General features: G+C 33.7%; 1 long non-coding RNA gene across 1 annotated transcript; it reads right to left on the reverse strand.

Moving 5' to 3' along the window:
* Nucleotides 1–4,074: 4,074 nt before the first annotated feature.
* On the reverse strand, nucleotides 4,075–5,317 carry LOC109620955 (uncharacterized). The gene is made up of 3 exons (XR_002201569.3): nucleotides 4,793–5,317; nucleotides 4,441–4,577; nucleotides 4,075–4,311 (listed from the first exon to the last, which is right to left on the reverse strand). It is a non-coding gene; the product is annotated as an uncharacterized lncRNA (long non-coding RNA).
* Between the last annotated feature and the right edge of the window lie 6,770 nt (nucleotides 5,318–12,087).

Consider the following 12,087-nt stretch of genomic DNA (forward strand, 5'->3'; position numbering starts at 1 on the left):
GAACCGAGAGTTATCTTTCTTGATGTTGTTCTGTACAGTCTGAGAGTTATTCCTCTTGATGTGGAACTCTTCTACGTTCAGTTTTTCAGGCTGTGTTTGTGCGGTCCCACCACATTGCTTCACATTTTCATTCTTATGTTACTATTTATGTCCTTAAAGCCAACTATAAACCTCGGACCAATACTGGGGCCCCAGAAAGGGGTTTAATGTTTAAAATAGAAAAAGCATATGCTACGAAATAGAATGTCACAAGGAACTGCTGCTCAGGTGAGCGATGTGGCCCATGGGCCTCTTGTTATGGTTGCCCAATCAGTTTGGTTCTCTATGTCTTCTGGTTTGGAGCTGGGGTGGTGGGGTAGATTCCCTAACTATGCATAAGAATGAATGGGCAAAGAGAGATAACTACTGAGAATGTTACCATTGTATACTTGGAAGGCTGTGTAATATTTGTCCTTTGGGACACTGGATGAAATATCTGGTTTCAGCGCTGCGGAAACCCTTTGGAAACTCTGCGGAAACTTAAGGTTACTTTAAGTTTCCGACAGGTTTCAGCACGGAAACTTCAAGTTTCATTAAGTTTCCGCAGTGCTGAAACTTAGGCTCTCCATGAATCCAAATGGTTTCCGCAACGGAAACTTACTGAAACTTGATGTTTCTGCATAGTTTCAATCTCCATATACGTTTGGGATACATATTGTTTACAAATGGTTTCTGCGGCGGAAACTTACTGAAACTTGAAGTTTCTGCATAGTTTCAACCTCCATATACAATTGGGAAACATATTGTTTACAAAGGGTTTCCGCAACTGAAATTTACTGAAACTTTTTATATTTTTGCTTTCACAAAAGCTGAGCAAGGTTTCTACTTTATGTAAAAACAAAACAATTTCAAACAGTTCCAAATTTATTTTGTTCAAAAATCTGAAATTCTTTCCAATAATAAATAAAATACAGCCAAGATACAATAATGGAGAAACATCCATATGGCAATTCCCTTATTAGGGACTTTTATTTAAAAAATGATAAAATTGCACAAGAAAAAAAACTCCCATAGAAATCTTTACATTTGTATTTTTTTTCATCTCGATTAAATGCCTATCAAATCTCCCTTTAAAAATGCAACAAAGATCTTACTTTTTAAAAAATATGAATGCAATTTACAAAATAACTGCACGTACATGAATAAACAAAGAAAACTTCACTGTTACATGAACATGATACACTTGTCTCAATTTGTTTTGAACTACAATGAATATGTACACCATAACATATTTTTGAAAAGTCTAAAGTATCCATCTTTAAAAAAAAAATACACTACAAGATAGTAGTTGACTATAGAGGTTTGACCCAGATTTGATTTGAATATGTCAATAAATTCCAAAATGAGGTCAAAGTGACCCACTTACAAGTTGGGATAAACCTTTTCTTTGTTAGTAATATAATCTAATGTTTTACAATAGAACAGGATTTGATATCATTTTTTTGATAATCCATTAAGTCCAAAGTGAACTTTTCATTTCCACCCATGATGTACCAACTGATCAGATTTTAATATCATAAGCCTGTCAGTATTTAATAGATGACCCAGAGGGAGATATGAAAAGCTTGTTGGCCAATAAAAAGCTAACAATGGAGCAGTCTGTCAAATCATGTGCAAAAATATGATGTACACATTTAATTAATTATGCTGATTGCAACACACTTCATTCCTGATGAATATTCTTCTTTACACATGGTTTACCTTCCTACATTTCACTACTTTACCTACATTAATATTTTTAAATCCAAGACATGAAGTAAAATATACATTGTTTATATATGACAAGTATTACTACATGTACATGTACTTGCTTTTTGTAGCATGAATGTATAAAATACAAAGTATCACACAGATCATTCACCTTACAATTCTCATCAATACCAGCATTTTACTTATGATATAAAAGCTAATTCCAATTATATATTAGTTACATAACACAGTTTAAAATAAAACCCACATGGAAACAACTTTCCATCCAAGTAATTTTGTTATATAAAAATTGTAATACATGGGGTATATGTTGTCTTTATATATTTTCATATACGACATAATTGAATATTGTTTGGTGTATTTTATCATTTCTATGACCCATGCATTCATCTCCTAATGCAGTGTTTTTACATTTAAGATTGGTTTCTTAATTTTTCATATATTGCTGCAAATAAAATCTAAGTTATCAAGAAATGTTTAAACAAAGAAAATGGAAAAAAAAGTAGTTAACACTTATCAACTTGGAGGTGTGAGGATATATGTTACATGGAGTCTAATATTTTATGCAATATTTGCAAATATAACAAATTATTTAAGAAAATGAAAGTTAATATCTGCAAGGTCTAATCAATCATTTAATAAGTCAAAACCATGTGATTTTCTAAGATTCTAGCTTACAGACAGACATTGTAATATACTGGTATTTGATCATATAAGAAAAGTACTTTTATAGTTTATAGGTTTTTTAGCTCACCTGAGCTGAAAGCTCAAGTGAGCTATTCTGATCACATTTTGTCTGTTGTCCGTCTGTCCGTCCGTCTGTCCATAAACTTTTCACATTTTCAACATCTTCTCAAGAACTACTAGGCATATTTCAACCAAACTTGGCACAAATCATCCTTAGGCAAAGGGGATTCAAAGTAGTGAAAATTAAGGGCCACACCCGTTTTCAAGGGGAGATAATTAGAAATTAATGAAAAATTTCGAGAAATTTTCAAAAATCTTCTTCTCAAGAACCAGAAAGCCAGGAAAGCTGAAACTTGTGTGGAAGCATCCTCAGGTAGTGTAGATTCAAAGTTGTGAAATTCATGACCCCCGGGGGTAGGTTGGGGCCACAATGGGGGGTCGAAGTTTTACATAGGAATATATAGAGTAAATCTTTAAAAATCTTCTTCTCAGAAACTAAACAGCCAGGAAAGCTGAAACTTGTGTGGAGGCATCCTCAGGTAGTGTAGATTCAAAGTTGTGAAAATCATGACCCCCGGGGGTAGGGTGGGGCCACAATGGGGGTTCGAAGTTTACCATAGGAATATATAGAGTAAATCTTTAAAAATCTTCTTCTCAGAAACTAATCAGCTAGCAAAGCTGAAATTTGTGTGGAAGCATCCTCAGGTAGTGTAGATTCAAAGTTGTGAAAATCATGACCCCTGGGGGTAGGGTGGGGCCACAATGGGGGGGTCGAAGTTTTACATAGGAATATATAGAGTAAATCTTTAAAAATCTTCTTCTCAGAAACTAATCAGCCAGGAAAGCTGAAACTTGTGTGGAAGCATCCTCAGGTAGTGTAAATTCATAGTTGTGAAAATCATGATCCCTGGGGGTAGGGTGAGGCCACATTGGGGGGGGGGGGGGGGGGGTGTTATAATTTTACATAGGAATATATGGGTCATTATCAAAATATGCAGACTTTTGAAAAATGAAAAACATGAGAAAATTTTTGCTGAAAAAATTACTTTGATTGCAAAAAACACATTTAACAAACAATGAAGTATAACATCTAAAAATTTGCAAACATTGGAATCTACCATTTGGATGATAATTAGACTGAAATTTAATAAACTGTGAACATTTTGTCAGTGGTGTAACAGGTATATAGTATAGGAAAAAATTCTTAAATAAAATAAAATAATTCTCTTAAAATGATGGACAAAAAGTTTATATCAACAAACTTCATTTAAAGTTATTAGAATTAGATAACAGAAAATATTTGACACATGTACATAGTGACCAACATAACATTTGAGACAAAGTCTTGATGTTAGGCCATCCATAAAAAAATCTTTGTTTGGAATTGTCGCCTGGGGGTTTTCAGACCCAGGAGGGAGGGAGGTAATATTTTTTTTTTTTTAAATTGGAAATTTATTTTTAAAATTGATGAAGAATAAAATCTATAAAAAAAACCCAGTGAAAATTTTTATTTCTTTTCTTTGTTCATGTCAAACGAGATAAACATATACATAAGGTTGCTAAAAAAAATAACACATTCAGTGAACACAAAACTGATAGTCAAACTTTTAAGATTTAATTTTAACAGTTTTCATAGGGTTTCTTTTGGAATTTCTAGCCCTTTTTGAGGCAATTCACACAAACTGGAAGATCCACGCGGAATTTCTTTGGAAGATTTTGGTCCTTTTTGAAAATCAGCTGAAGCACAATAGCAGTAAAGATCTTTTCTTGTGCCCTTGGCTGCCTCTGCATAGTATGCAAACTCAATGGCCGTGTGCATTGTGCAGTTTAACTGATCATGAAAACAAACACACACTTTTTCACGAAGAACATCACCTAGAACAAAGAAACAATACTTCAATGAATCACATGCAGCAAATATTAATTTCACTGCATCAATTTCCTAAAAATTGCAATAAAAAATATCAATTTTTAATATTCTTGATTTATCCATAAATGCTTTACCTTCAGGTTTTAGAAGAGCTCCTAGTGCCCCTAAGTGTCAGAATTTTCTTTGAATAGATACATCTTATCTTTTCGCATAAACAGCAGGTAACTGTTGACCTTATATTTTGGGCAACCAGAAAGCTGTTTTTTACTCCCTGAAATCAGATGTGATATTTTTAAATTAAAAAAAGTAAGGGTTCAAGTAAGAGAAAATGCTAGCATACATTTGCATATCAAATACCAAAGATTCAATATTATCATTCATTCTATTAACATACTCGCAATTTATCTGCACCAGTAATCGCTGTATGTTATGTATTTTAAAGACTTATCGAGCTGACGGACCATATCAGGATTAATTATATCTTACCTATGTAGTTTTTATGTCAACTAGACTGATATTTCCCCCGCGTGGTCGTTTTCAATCTCGACATGTCGGACTTGTCCATCTCCAATACAACCTCTCAGTCTGTCAGTATTTGCTTCCAAGTGGATTCGCTACTGAAACTGTATATTCTGTTGCTTATCTTTAGTTCATCATTCAACTATATAGAGAGGCACAAAAGAATGATCGATGGTTCTGCAGGACTCGCACGTTTTCCATCTTCTAGTTTGACATTTTGGCGCGTTTTTTTGAGAACCTTCGAATCTCAACATTATAAATACTTCAAAGAAAACATTTTATTGATCCAGTGTGTGAATTTTAAGAGAAGATCGAACCCGATTTAAAAAAAACCATTTGACGAACGAACTATTTATTAACCTGAAATCATGGTGAAACGAAACAAAACAATATAAAAAAAGTTCCTCATATTTTGCCAATATAATTTTTCCAGCGGGGGGTATTTAGATGAGGCGGGCGGCAATTCCAAACAAACACTAATTTTATTATGGCCTTACTCAACAAATTTTTAATTTGAGCATTAAAAAGAACACAACTGGATTTTTCTTTCAATGGAGCATAAAAAAGACATTACTATAAATGCACTGGTGTTTTCAAATATACATGTATTATTCATTTATTGTCAGTTAATTTTATTTGGAGAAAAATGTACATGTTACACCACTGATTATTATGTTTTACCACTGACATTAAAGTTACACCACTGACCTAGCGATAATAAATAAGAGATAAGCGTGTTAAATTTTGTAAAATAAACTAATTTCTATTTTTGATTGCATTTAAAAAGTGATAAATTTGATCTTAAATAAAAGTTTTCGTGCCTCATTCTTTCATAATCTGAAGATAGACACACTGTTACACCACTTATAATCAGTGTTACACCACTGACAGAAAAATTGTATGTAGATGTTTTTTTACATTAAATCACTCATTCTTTGATGTAATATTTTTTTACTATTGGCATCCACTCACTTTTATCCACCTTGTACCGAGTTCGAACTTTCTTTGCCTCATCAATCTCACAAACAACATTGTCAATACTATACCAGCTCATATCAATCATACATTTTGGACAATAAAATTGAATTTTCTCCAATTTTCTCCAAAATCAATGCATACAACGCATATGTACACTTCCTCTTTGTCTATATATGTTTGTTGAAGCTCAGCTAGCGTTTGTTACCTTTAAGCATTTGAAAGATTTTAGTATAACATAATAGGGAATGTGAAATGTCAGCGGAATAACATATCTTATAATACACTATAAGTCATTAAAAAGTTTGATTTTTTAATAAAAATAAAATGTGGATAATTCCATTTCTTTATTAGCATAAATTTGTTTTTACTTTTATCTTTTAATCAAGTATTTAAATGAGTAAAACATAATTAGAGCATACAAAATGTCAGTGGTGTTTCAAATAATGTCAATGGTGTAACAGGTCTCATTTTCCAGATTAAGAATACACAATTGCAATTAAATAGTCAAGCTTTCTTTATTGTGACAGTGTCTAACTTGTAAAATTGATAAATAACAATTGTTCAAAATGCTCAAAATATAAATGAAATGGAAGAAAAAGTAAAATAATTAAATAATGTCATGTGGTGTAACAGTTTTTAGCTCATCTGAACCGAAGGTTCAAGTGAGCTTTTCTGATCACCTGTTGTCCGTCGTCCGTCCGTCCGTCCGTCCGTCCGTCCGTCCGTCTGTCTGTCTGTCCGTCCGTCTGTAAACTTTTCACATTTTCAACTTCTTCTCAAAAACCACTGGGCCAAATTTAACCAAATTTGGTACAAAGCATCCTTATGGAAAGGGGATTATAAATTGTTAAAATAAAGGGTACAGCCCTTTTCAAAAGGGAGATAATTGCGAAACAGTGAGTATAGGGTGCGTGTCTTTAAAAATCTTTTTCTCAAGAACCACTGCACCAGAAATGCCAATTTTTACACAAAAGCTTGTATATATAGTTAAAATTATATATTGTAAAATTTGTGACCCTCAGATTAAAACTGGGGCCTCAGGCGGGGTTCAAAGTTTAACATAGAAATACATAGGAAAATGTTTTAAAAATCTTCTTCTCAAGAACCACTGCACCAGAAATGCTAATATTAACACAAAAGCTTTTATATAAAGTGAAGATTCTATATTGTAAAAATCGTGACCCCCGGACCAAAATTGGGGCCCCAGGCGGGGTTCAAAGTTTAGCATACAAATACATAGGAAAAATGTTTACATGACTTTTGTTCCATTTATTCAACTAAATTGTGCACCAAAAAAACCCAACTGTGTCCCTGATTATTGACAACTCATTGCATAAGCATAAAAGGTTGTTAAAATAAGAAATGACGGATGAATACGATAAGGTGTAAAAATTCACTAAATATTATTTTAGTTCATCGCTTACATTTTTATTGGATACCGTACCCGATAAAAATAAAAATTGATGTATAAAATTATTATTTATCGGGCACGGTCTCCAAGATAATTATAAGCGATAAATTTATCTTCTGATTTTGTTGCAAGATTGCAGCTAGTTTGGTTGAGCATTGGCAGATCAACGCACGTGGTGTGGATTTATTTGTAAACAACCATACCATAGATAATCTTGTTTTACACGAGAATTCAATTTAAAAACAAGTATGTTTTATTATAATTAGGGAAACACTGTTTATGTGTTACCCTCGTATACAAATGATGAACCCGTAAAATTTGTTCAAAGAGTGTTTAAAGCAGAAAGAAGATAATTTATTTATATTATGAACTTTAAAAATTTTTCGGTTTTTGTAACCATGATGAGTTATGATTCATTGTATTACAAATGCACACTACGTATTTTATAAGGAAATGTACTGAGTATACAGTCACATGGTGATGTTAAAATTGCATATAAAAATATAGTTGCATATTGTGGTATTTATGGACTTCTTGTACGTACGACCTAACTCAGACAGCGCGTGCAGGTGTCATAACAGTATTTCACTGACATGGCTGAGGCAAAATAATTCCCGAATTTTCCTTTGAATTCGGGGCGTTTCCGCACGCAACAGGAGCTGATTTTTTATAAGATAAAAACAATGTGTAAGAGGTCTAACTATCCCTGTTTTGTAATAATGCGAGGTCATTTGAATTTTTGATGCGTGTTGTTTCCGGAGGGGGGGGGGGGGGTTAAAGGCCTGGGCTTGATTTTCAAACACATGTGTAACTTGGAAGTAAACAAAGTCTCACGCCTTGCTGGATGCACGTGTGTATTTTGCTAGAAAATTGTAAATGAAGCGTTGTTTAAAAATATGTCAAGAGGATTTTTTCCAGAAGTTCGTTTTGAATTTTTAATCTGTATGTAAAGTTGTGCAACTTTGGTAAGAATATATAGTAAAATTTAATACTGTAGTGACACCTGCACGGATCTCCGCAAGCTCCCTGGTCGAGGACGGATGTGTCCCGGTGCACGGCGAGGGCTTTTGTTAACTCTTATTGATGAACCCATGTTTTATGTGTATTTGTATGTTGTCTGCTTGGCAAAAAATACTATAATATGTACGAATTTAGTTACACAAAATATTTTTATTCTGATATTAATTGATATACGACTATTGGTACAGAAATTTAAATTAATGATACCTATCTTAAAGAAAATGTCAGCTCGAGGCCTTTGTGGGCGTTCCGGCCTTTGATATGTGTAGTGAAGACTCTAAATTGAAAATCTAAATCTAAATCTAAATTGAAACCCCAGGCGGGGTTCAAAATTTAACATAGAACTACAATTGTACATAGAAAAAAAAATTTCTTCTCAATAACTACTGCACCAAAAATGCAAATATTTACACAAAAGTTGTATATATAGTGAAGATTCTAAATTGTATAGATCGTGACCTCCGGACAAAAAGTGGGGCCCCAGGAGGGGTTTAAATTTTAACATATATAGGAAAATGTTTTAAAATCTTCTTTTCAAGAACTATAATGCAACAGTTTGGGATATTACTATGCATACATGAACATCCTTAAATAATGTAGATTCTAATTTGAAAAATCGTGACTCCCGGACAAATAATGGGGCACCAAGGGGGTTCAAAATTCAAACATTTTAAAAAATATAAAGGAAACGTTTAAAAATGTTCTTCTTAAGAACTACAATGTTATAGTTTGTGGAATTACTATGCATGCATCCCTGGCTTATGTAGATTCTTAATTGGTAAAATCATGACCCCCAGACCGATGCTGGAGCCCCAAGAGGGGTCAAAGTTTATTATAGAAATATAAAGGTAACATATTTTGAAAATTCTTCTTTTTAAGAATTACAATGCTTAAATTTGTGAGTTTACTAGCATGCATAACACCTTGGATAATGTAGGTTTGATAGTTTTAAAATAGTGACCCCTGGACTAATTCTGGGGACCCAAGCTGGATTAAAAGTTAAACGTAGAAGTATAAATGGAAAATGTTTTAAAATCTTCTTTTCAAGAACTACAATGCTTCAATTTGTCAGATAACTACATAAGCATTCTCAAATAGTGTAGATTCGAAATTATGAAAGCCGTGACCCTCGATCTAATACTGGGCCCCAAGAGGTGTTCAAAGTTTAGCATAGAAATATAGAGGGAAAATGTTTAAAAATCTTTTTCTAGGGAACTATAATGCTTCAGCTTGTGAGATTACTATGCAAGCATCCTTAAATAATGTAGATTCCAAATAAATAAAGCTTTAGCACTTGACTAATACTGGGGCCCCAAGATGGGTTCAAAGTTTAACCTAGAAAGATATATTGAAAATGTTTTTAAAAGTTTTTCTCGAGAACTATAAATTGTGTAAACTCTAATGTAGTGGAACCAAAAGTTATCTTTCTTGATGTTGTTCTGTACAGTCTGAGAGTTATTCCTTTTGATGTGGAACTCTTCTACGTTCATTTTTTCAGGCTTTGTACATGCGGTCCCGCCACAGTGCTACACATTTTCATTCCTATGTTACTATTTATGTTGTTAAAGCCAACTATAAACCTCGGACCAATACTGGGGCCCCATAAAGGGTTCAATGTTTAAAAATAGAAAAAAGCATATGCTACGAAATAGAATGTCACAAGGAACTGCTGTTCAGGTGAGCGATGTGGCCCATGGGCCTCTTGTTTCAGTGGTGTAACAACAATTTTTGGTTACACCACTGACCGTTATACCACTGATGTATCCATAGTAAATGTAGCAGTATGACCCAAGAGAACAGATACTACACAAAGCTACATAGCCTATGTTATAATGTGATAAACATTCATCATTTATGTGAAAAACTTTTTTGTTCTTTCATAATAGAAAACCTTAAATAGCACGTATCCCACTGACACAGTTTACATTGTATTTTTCGGAGCATACTAACATTTTCTGCCATATTTTCTATCACAATGATGTTATCACTGATACATTTATCTTTTTAGTAGCAGGGAATGATGTCACTATGATCTGGGGGATTCCAACTGTAGTACAATATTATTTACTTGATGTATTTTAAGATGTTTTTATATAATTTGCCTTGTAACACCAATGACAAAATTTTTTTGTACAAGCATATATCTCATCAAATTCATTGTTTTTAAAAGAGAACTTGTTAAGGAGCATAGCAGAAATTAAAATATGAATGTTGTTTTGAAAATTAACGGTGATTTTTGGAATAAAACATCAATATTAATGAAGATATTGTAGGTTAAAGACGTTGAAAAAATTTAATGACAACATAAATTCACTGAAATCTCATAACAAATAATATTTTTTTTATACTTTAAGCAGTAAAATTGTCGATTTATTTGTTCAACAATATAGGTTTAAGTTCCTAAAATCCAATGGTACTGTATATATTCCCCAGAACATTATTTTTCCCCCTTTAAATTGACACTGACACAAAAGGGTGCATATTTTGATAATGACCCATATAGAGTAAATCTTTAAAAATCTTCTTCTCAGAAATTAATCAGCCAGGAAAGCTGAAACTTGTGTGGAAGCATCCTCAGGTAGTGTAGATTCAAAGTTGTGAAAATCATGATCCCTGGGGGTAGGGTGGGGCACAATGAGGGGGGGGGGGGGGTCGAAGTTTTACATAAGAATATATAGAGTAAATATTTAAAAATCTTCTTCTCAGAAACTAATCAGCCAGGAAAGCTGAAACTTGTGGGAAGTATCCTCAGGTAGTGTAGATTCAAAGTTGTGAAAATCATGACCCTTGGGGGTAGGGTGAGGCCACATAGGGGGGGGGGGGGTGTTTAAAGTTTTACATAGGAATATATACATAGAGTAAATCTTTAAAAATCTTCTTCTCAGAAACCAATCAGCAAGATGATTCTTTATAATTGTTAAGACTTTGTCTCCAGGACAATTCTTCGGCCTCGCAAGAAGGTTAAGAGTTTGATGTAGCTAAATATCCCATATATGAACAATTGTAAAGGATCTTTTTGAGAACTGCAATACTCAACATGTGATATGACTATAAAATTGAAGCAGGCAGCTATTTTTTCATTAGAATCTTTTTGTATTACTGTTTTGAGTTATTGCCCTTGATTTATTGATTCTTGATTATTTTAATTAATGCATCCACTGTTAACCAATTATTGTGATGATTATTTTTATACCATAATAAATATTCAATGTATATAAGTTGTTCTGCATAAGTAGTTTTGGGTTAGGCCGGATTAGTTTGTTTATTTTTGATTTCCAATTTTTAGATACTATGAATTATTTTAGGCCGGCACATATATAGGGACAATGTATATTACATTGCGACTAGCGACTGTTTGGGGTTAAACTTGAACAGGTACGGAGAGATTAAGGGTGTAGACATCCCTGCTCTATCTAATCTTCGTGTTTTTCTAACCTACGATACAGGGTGTGCGGTCCTTCCTGCCCTGTATCGCATTAATACAAGTGTGTGGTCATACCTGCTTGTCTTGGTGGTGGTTGCGGCGGAGCACTAATGTATGGTCATCCCTTCTGGTGTTCTGGCCTTTCTAGTGCAAGTGTGCGGTCATCCCTGCTTGCGTTATCTCTGCTTGCGTTAACGTTGGTACCTGTGAGTTGCGTAGGTGTGCGGTCATCCCTGCCTGCGTAACTTTGAGTCCCGTGATTAAAGTCTGCTCTTGTAAATATTGGCAGCAATCAGGGCTATCCGAGTTCCAAGGGGGGAAAATGGATTTTATTTATACAGGATCTACATGTATTATTGTACATTGTCCAGATTGTTTGTATTATGACTCCATTAAGCTGACTTTATCATACCTATTGTTCCTCAGGTG

This window comes from Magallana gigas, chromosome 2, assembly GCF_963853765.1.
Source record: "Magallana gigas chromosome 2, xbMagGiga1.1, whole genome shotgun sequence".
Lineage (NCBI taxonomy): Eukaryota > Metazoa > Mollusca > Bivalvia > Ostreida > Ostreidae > Magallana > Magallana gigas.